Source organism: Elephas maximus, chromosome 1, assembly GCF_024166365.1.
Source record: "Elephas maximus indicus isolate mEleMax1 chromosome 1, mEleMax1 primary haplotype, whole genome shotgun sequence".
NCBI classification, from domain to species: domain Eukaryota; kingdom Metazoa; phylum Chordata; class Mammalia; order Proboscidea; family Elephantidae; genus Elephas; species Elephas maximus.
This window is the reverse complement of record NC_064819.1, coordinates 76,324,544-76,332,957: the sequence shown is the minus strand read 5'-3', so window position 1 is coordinate 76,332,957 and position 8,414 is coordinate 76,324,544. Positions and strand designations below refer to the sequence as shown.

The 8,414-nt window shown below is 41.8% G+C and overlaps 1 non-coding gene across 1 annotated transcript; it reads left to right on the top strand.

Moving 5' to 3' along the window:
* The first annotated feature begins 7,372 nt into the window (after positions 1–7,372).
* Positions 7,373–7,445, top strand: TRNAV-UAC (transfer RNA valine (anticodon UAC)). The gene has a single exon. It is a non-coding gene; the product is annotated as a tRNA-Val (tRNA).
* The last annotated feature ends 969 nt before the right edge of the window (positions 7,446–8,414 follow it).

Here is an 8,414-nt window from a genome sequence, read left to right as displayed (position 1 = left end):
TTGCTTGTCAGAGCAATATGCGGTTCCAAAATTGATTCGTCTGAAATTTCTGCTTTTCTTCAGGACATTTTCATGTTCGAGGAGCGGTTCCCCCCGCCCCCCGCTTACACTTTCCGATTCTTAAAATTAACAGTATCATAAAATAAATCATAGCCAAGAAATGCTACTCACAGGGTCCCAATTCCGTCACAAACGCCCGGTAGGGAAATCTCGGTCAAGTTCCAAAAAATGTTTTGAAAAACGCTAGGCTTGTTTCTCTGCCGGTATAAGTCGCTATGATCTTCAATTCCCGATGACTGGACTTGATCCTTTAGGGACTGGAACAAAAGGACCGGGCTCAGCATGCCTTCTGCACTTTGTGCCCTGGCAATAGCAGGAGACACCGAGGGGCAGAGAGTGTGGGTGTAAGTCTGTGCCGAGTTTTCTGCCAAGACAAGGTCGTGGACGTGGTGGGGACTTTATGGAAGTGGAATGTGTGGCGAGTGAATGTATTAGACGTCAAATGAACTCCTCTGTTCTATAAGAGGAAATCCTGGTGGCATAGTGGATAAGTGCTACGGCTGCTAACCAAGAGATCAGCAGTTCGATTCCGCCAGGTGCTCCTTGGAAACTGTATGGGGTCGCTATGAGTCGGAATCGACCGACGGCAGTGGGTTTGGGTTTTTTTTTCGGTTGTATAAGAGTCATAGTTTCTGCTCTGGAATGTGTAAACTGGAGCAGCTACATGGGCTGCTTGGCCGCAGCAGGTGGCACCCTCACAGTGGCCTTCGCCGCCGCCTCCGAGCTCCTGCCCTTCCGCCGCCGCCACGGGGCGTGCTGGGGCTTCTGCTGCGCCTGACAGGGGCCAAAGACGAGCCGCAGACGGTGCCAGTGGTACCGAGCTTCGGCGAGAGTCGGCAGTAGTCGCCCATTGACAGGGACACCCAAGTGCACATGAAGGCACTTTTTGCTCCACTTTAAATACATCAGACATCCTTCTGCCTCAGGGCCCTTGCACTGACTATTCCCTTAGGTTGCAATGCTCTTTTCCGTATATGTATAGACCTAACTCTACTTCTTCAAATATCACATTATTAGTGAAGACACCCTGAGCTTCTAGGCTGCCCCTACTCCTGAACTCCTTATTCTCATCTGTGATTTTGTTCTCCAAAGCACTTACCTACTTTTTAAAAAATTGTGCTTTAAATGAAAGTTTACAGTTCAAGTTAGACTCTCATTCAAAAGTTTATACACACATTGTTATGTGACCGTACTTGCTCTCCCTGAAATGTGACAGCACACTTCTCTTTTGCACCCCGGATTTCCTGTGTCCATTTAACCAGCTCCTATCCGTTTCTGCCTTCTCATCTTACCTCCAGATAGCAGCTACCCATTTAGTCTCATGTATCTGCTTGAACTAAGAAGCACACTCTTCATGAGTATCATTTTATGTCTTATAGTCCAGTTTAATATTTATCTGAAGAGTTTGCTTCTTGAATGGTTTTAGTTTTGGGCTAACAGGGAGTCCAGGGGCCATGTCTTCCAAGATCCCTCCAGTCTCAGTCAGACTATTAAGTCTCATCTATTTACTAGCATTTGAGTTCTGCACCCCACTTTTGTCCTGCTCTGTCAGGGACTCTCTGTTGTGTTCCCTGTCAGGGTGGTCCTTGGTAGCCAGGCACCATCTAGTTCTTCTGGTCTCAGGCTGATGGAGTCTCTAGTTTATGTGGCCCTTTCTGTCTCTTGAGCTCATATTTTCCTTGTGTCTTTGGTGTTCTTCATTCCCCTTTGTTCAAGGCAGGTTGGGGCCAATTGATGCATCTGAGATGGACAACAGCTAGCTCTTAAGACACCAGACGACACTCACCAATGTGGGATGCAGAAAGTTTTCTTGATAAACTTTGCTATGCCAGTTGACCTAGATGTCCCCTGAAAACATGGTCCCTAGACCCCTGCCACTGCTACTCGGTCCCTTGAAGTATTTGGTTATATTCAGGCAGTTTGTTAGCTTTTGGTTTGGTTCAGTTGTGCTGACTTCCCCTGTATCATGTGTTGTCTTTCTCACCACCTAAGATCATTCTTTTCTACTATCTAGTTAGTGAATACCTCTCTTCCTCCCTCCCCACTCTCATAACCATTAAAAACTGTTTTCTTCTGCAAAACCCTAGTCTGCTTTTCATGAGCTATGTAATTTACTTCAAATTCTGTCAATTCCGGGAACCTTGTTTTTCATCTATGCCTTCAGTGCCATTGGTTCCTGATAATATGCCACCTCCTCAAGTGGATGAATGTCGGTTACTTCTTTTTGGTACAGTGACTCTGTGTATTTCTTCCATCTTCTTTTGATGCTTCCCGCATCTTTCACTATTTTCCCCATGGAATCCTCCACTATTGCAACTTAAAGCTTGAGTTTTTTCTTCAGTTTTTTTCGGTTTGAGAAATAATGAGCTTGTTCTTTCCTTTTGGTCTTCTATCTCTAGGCTTTTGCACATATCATTATAATATTTATTTGTCTTCTCGAACTGCCTTTTGAAATATTCTGTTCGCCCCTTTTACTTCATCATTTCTTCCTTTTGCTTTAGCTACTTGATGTTCAAGAGCAAGTTTGAGAGTGTCTTCTGACATCCATTTTGGTCTTTCCTTTCTTTCCTGTCTTTTAAAAGACCTCTTGCTTTCTTCATGTATGGGGTCCTGTTAGCATTCCACAACTTCTCTGGGCTTCACTCATTGGCTTTTAATGCATCAAATCTATTCTTGAGATGGTCTCCAAGTTCAGTAGGATATACTCTAGGTCGTGCATTGGCTCTTGAGGATTTGTTCTAATTTTCTCCAGTGTCTTCAGTGTGGGTATTATCACCAACAACATTGTACTTCAGGGTAGATCTTCTAATTATCCTTTTGACAATGAATGCAACAGCATTTCTCTTCAATTTCTCATTCCTGGCATAGTGTACCATATGACTGTTCAATTCAAAATGGCCAATACCAGTCCATTGCCACTCAGTAATGCCTAGGATATCAATGTTTGTGTGTTACATTTCATTTTTGATGATTTCTAATTTTCCTAGAGTAATACTTCTTCCATTCCAAGTTCCTAGTATTAATAGATGTTTGGAGCTGTTTCTTCTTATTTTGAGTCATTTCACATCAGCAAATGAAGGTCCCGAAATGTTGACTCTATCCATGTCATTAAGGTCGACTCTACTACCAATTGAAATATTTCGACAAATGAATATAGCACTGGAAGTGCTCACTCATCTATGCCAAGAAATTTAAAAAGACAGCTACCTGGGCCACCAATTGGAAGAGATCCATATTTATGCCTATTCCCAAGGAAGGTGATCCAACCAAATATGGAAATTGTTGAACAATATCATTAATGTCATACACAAGAAAAATTTTGCTGAAGATCATTGAAAACTGGCTACCCAGTAAATCAACAGGAAACTACCAGAAATTCAAACCAGATTCAGAAGAGGACACAGAACCAAGGATATCATTGCTGATGTCAGATGGATCCTGGCTGAAAGCAGAGAATACTAGAAAGATATTTACCTGTGTTTTATTGATTATGCATAGGCCTTTGGCTGAATGGATCATAAAAAATTATGGATAACATTGTGAAGAATGGGAATTCCAGAACACTTAATTGTGCCCCAGAGGACCTATACATAAATCAAGAGGCAGTCTTTTAAACAGAACAAGGGGATAATGAGTGGTTTAGAGTCAGGAAAAGTGTGCGTCAGGTTTGTATCCTTTCACCATACCTATTCAAAAGAAAAATTTTTTTTTTTTATTCAATCTGTATGCTAACAAAATAGTCTGAGAAGCTGGATTATATGATGAAGAACAGGGCATCAAGATTGGAGGATGACTCATTAACAACCTGCATTATAAAGATGAGATAACCTTGCTTGCTGAAAGTAAAGAGGATTTGAAGCACTTGCTGATGAAGATCAAACACTACAGCCTTCAATACGGATTACACCTCAACATAAAGAAAACAAAAATCCTCACAATTAGACCAATAAACAACATGATGAGAAACGGAGAAAGATTGAAGTTGTCAAGGGTTTTTCATTTTGCTCGTGTCCACAATCTACACCCATGGAAGCAGCAGACAAGGAATCAAAAGACACAATGCATTGGGCAAATCTGCTGCAAAAAACCTCTTTAAAGTATTGAAAAGTAAAGCAGTCACCTTGAAGACTAAGCTGCACCTGACCCAAGTCATGGTGTTTTCACTTGCTTCATATGTGTTCGAAAGCTGGACAACGAATAAGAGAGAAGAATTGTTGTCTTTAAATCCCGGTGTTGGCATAGAATATCAGATAAGCCATGAACTTCCAAAAGAACGCACAAATCTGTCTTGGAAGAAGCACAACAAGAATGCTCCTTAGGAACAAGGATGGTGAGACTACGTCTCATGTACTTTGGACATCTTTTCCGGAGGGATCAATCAGTCCCAGAGGAAGGATGTCATGCTTGGTAAATTAGAGGGTCAGTGAAAAAGAGGAAGATCCTCAACAAGATGGATTGACCTAGTGGCTGCAACAAGGGGCTCAAGCATAACAAAGATTGTGAGGATGGCTCAGGATGAACCAGTGTTTCATTTTGTTGTATATAGGGCCCATATGTGTCAGAACTGACTTGACGGCACCTAACAACAACAACAATGTAATTTACTAAATCTTTTTGGGTACTGTGTTTCTTTATCATTGGAATGTAAGGTCTATGAGGGCAAAGACTTCTGTTTGTGTTTGTTTACTACTGTAGCCTTTGTAAATAAAACAATCCCTGGCACAGGGTGTTGTTGTTGTTTTGTTGTTTTTAGGTGCTGTTCAAATAACACCCTCACGTACAACAGAAGGAAACACTGCCTGGTCCTGCACCACCTTCACAATCCTTACTGTTTGTGCCCTTGTTGCACCCACTATGTGAATCCATCTCGTTGAGGGTCTCTCCTGGTAACGTGTTCAAAACATGTAAGACAAAGTCTTACCATCCTCCGTTCTAAGGAGCATTCTGGCTTAAATTTCTTATCTAGGAGATGATGAAAATGAGATCTAGATGATTATTGATTATCCGTTTCCTGTAACAATATATTATATCTTATACTGAAACAGATATAACTGGATTTCATGCCTCAGTTTCCTTTTTACTGAGCCATGGTTATCATAGCTGAATGTGTTGGCAGAAGCAGTGAAGGGAATGGGGTCCTCTTAACCTAGAAGTTCAAATTGGAGCCCTTATTCCCTGTCCTTGAGTATGAAGAATGTGATGTAGATGGAGCTGGACTCACAAGGACACATCAACTGGGTCCTGAGATATAAAAACAATACTTAGCAAAACCTAGAAAACATCTTTTAGGGATACTTTTACATAAACAAGTCTTAAACAGAGCACAAAAGACCCACATATTTTCCACTGTTATCTTTGTCTATTAAAAACCCACTGCTGTCAAGTCGATTCTGACTCATAGTGACCCTATAGGACAGGAAAGAACTGCCACCATAGAGTTTCCAAGGAGTAGCTGGTGGATTTGAACTAAGGACCTCCTGGTTAGCAGCTGTACCACTTAACCACTATGGCACCAGGGTTTCCCTTTGTCTATTAGTATTTAGTAACTGGCAAGGTTTGTCGGACCAGGTAAGACCTTCCTGACTATCATTACTCAAACCAGAACCAAGGATTACTAAGAAAGACAATTCAAAATGTAGAAACACGTGTATTCAACAATTTTTATCCAATCTGAAAAGGTAAACCTTTAATGATTTTCCTCATTTGTAATGTTATTATATACAGATGAATCTGTAACAGTCCTGGGACTCGGGCAGACATGGCTCTGGCAGTATGCTTTTCTGTTTCCCATTTTTGCCTCGTTGAACATTTATGGAGCAGAGACTTTATTCTTCCTTTATTATGCCTTTGTGGCGATTTTTACCCCAGGACAGCCCTCACTTCTAGGTTAGTTTCTATTATCAGAAAGATAGGTTTTTAACTTTTTTTCCTTCACACTGTTTGGGATCAGCTTTCCCATCAGCAGCTAGCAAGTAACAACTTCCTCACATCACAACCAGCATTTATGAACATGTAGACTGGACCATGTGGGGAGGCTAGGCTGAATCAGCACCTCGTGCATAAGAAACTCACAGATCATTTGACCTAAAAGTGCACAATATAAGCACCAAAATGTTAAGGGTGTTGGGAATACAAGATAAACAGATTGAGCTCAGTTCTGGGGTAAATGAGGACAAGGAGGCCTGATTAGCATAGGAACTCAATACAAAACTTGAGATGGCCCCCCATCCTTCTGAAAGATTTGGATTTCACAATAATCCAGTATGAACAATTTATTTCTGCATTTCCAGACAAGATAAATATAAAAACATAATTCCATCCAGATATTGCTGGTTTTAAAATCCAACAGCTTATGTATTTGTCCTTCATACTATTGGGATAATGACACTATCCCAGACCAAAGACAAGTTTAGTTAAATGGGTTTTCAAATCAGTGAAGAACTGATTTTGAGAGAAGATTGGAAAATGCTTGGCCCCACAGAGAATTGCTTCTGAGGGAAAGATTTAATCTTTAGACTAGCCACATCTCCATGGGCTTCATACCACACTAAAATTTTGTGTCTACCTCACCTCCCCAAGAGAGCTGAAGGATTTCCTCCAATGTTTAGCCGAGATATTGATGTAGTAGGAACACTGGTGGTGTAGTGGTTAAGAACTCAGCTGCAAAACTAATATAGCAGCTGCTCCATAGAAACCCTGTGGAGCAGTGACTAGGCTTGATGGCAACGGGTGTCGATGTGCTATTGTGTGACAGTCACTGCCAATACAAAGCAAAACAGAAGTGGTTCCTGACATAATGATATAATGATGTCTTAGATTCCTATTATTGCTGTGACTGAAATATCACAAGTGCGTGGCTTAAAGAACAGAATTTTTCTTTTTCTTTCTCACAGTTTATAGGTCTAGAAGGCCAAATTCTATGTGTATCTCTAGGGGGAAGTCCTTCCTCTTCTAGTTCAGCTTTGTGTTGTTTTTTTCAGGCGCCATGGAGTTGGTTCTGATTCATGGCACACCTTACAACAGAACGAAATGCTGCTGGGTCCTGCTCCATCCTCACAATTGTTGTTATGCTTGAGGTCATTGTAGCAGCCACTGCGTCAGTCCATCTCGTCGAAGGTCTTTCTGTTTTTCTCTGACCCTCTAATTTACCAGGCATAATGTCCTTCTCCAAGGACTGGTCCCTCCTGATAACACGTCCAAAGTATGTGAGACGAAGTCTTGCCATTCTTGGTTCTAATGAGCATTCTGGCTGTACTTCTTCCAAGACAGATTTGTTAGTTCTTCTGGCAGTCCATGGCAGTATATTTCCTGTGGTTCCATGGTGTAGTGGTTAGCACATTTGCTTTACACGCAGAAGGTCCTGGGTTCAATCCCCAGTGGAACCAACAGCCTTCAATCCTTCTACTTCCTGTACTTGTTTACAGATTCACCTCCTTCTGTTGTTTTCTGGTAGCATCCGCCTTCCCCCAGAGTGTGCTCCCTTCTCTCTGTGTCTAATCTGCTGTTTTTATATCAAGTGTAAGTAGGTTTAGGATAAACCTTACACTTATCTGGCCTCCCTGACCCAACAAACAAACCCTATTCCTGAATGGGATTTCATCCACAGGTATGTTGTTATTGTTGTTGTTGTTAGGTGCCATCGAGTCGGTTCCGACTCATAGCGACTCTATGCACAACAGAACAAAACACTGCCCGATCCTGGCCATGCTTACAATTGTTGTTACACTTGAGCTCATTGTTGTAGCCACTGTGTTAGTCCACCTCTTTGAGGGTCTTCCTCTTTTCCGCTGACCCTGTACTCTGCCAAGCATGATGTCCTTCTCCAGGGACTGATCCCTCCTGGCAACATATCCAAAGTGTGTAAGATGTCAGTCTCACCATCCTTGCCTCTAAGGAGCATTCTGGCCGCACTTCTTCCAAGAAAGATTTGTTCCTTCTTTTGGCAGCCAATGGTATATTCAATGTTCTTCACCAACACCACAATTCAAAGGCATCAACTCTTCTTCAGTCTTCCTTATTCATTGTCCAGCTTTCACATGCATACGATGTGATTGAAAATAGCATGTCTTGGGTCAGGCGCGACTTAGTCTTCAGGGTGACATCTTTGCTCTTCGACACTTTGAAGAGGTCCTTTGCAGCAGATTTACCCAATGCAATGCGTCTTTGGATTTCTTGACTGCTGCTTCCATGGCGGTTTATTGTGGATCCAAGTAAAATGAAATCCTTGACAACTTCAATCTTTTCTCTGTTTTTCCTGATGTTTCTCATTGGTCGAGTTGTGAGGATTTTTGTTTTGTTTATGTTGAGGTACAATCCATACTGAAGGCTGTGGTCTTTGATCTTCATTAGTAAGC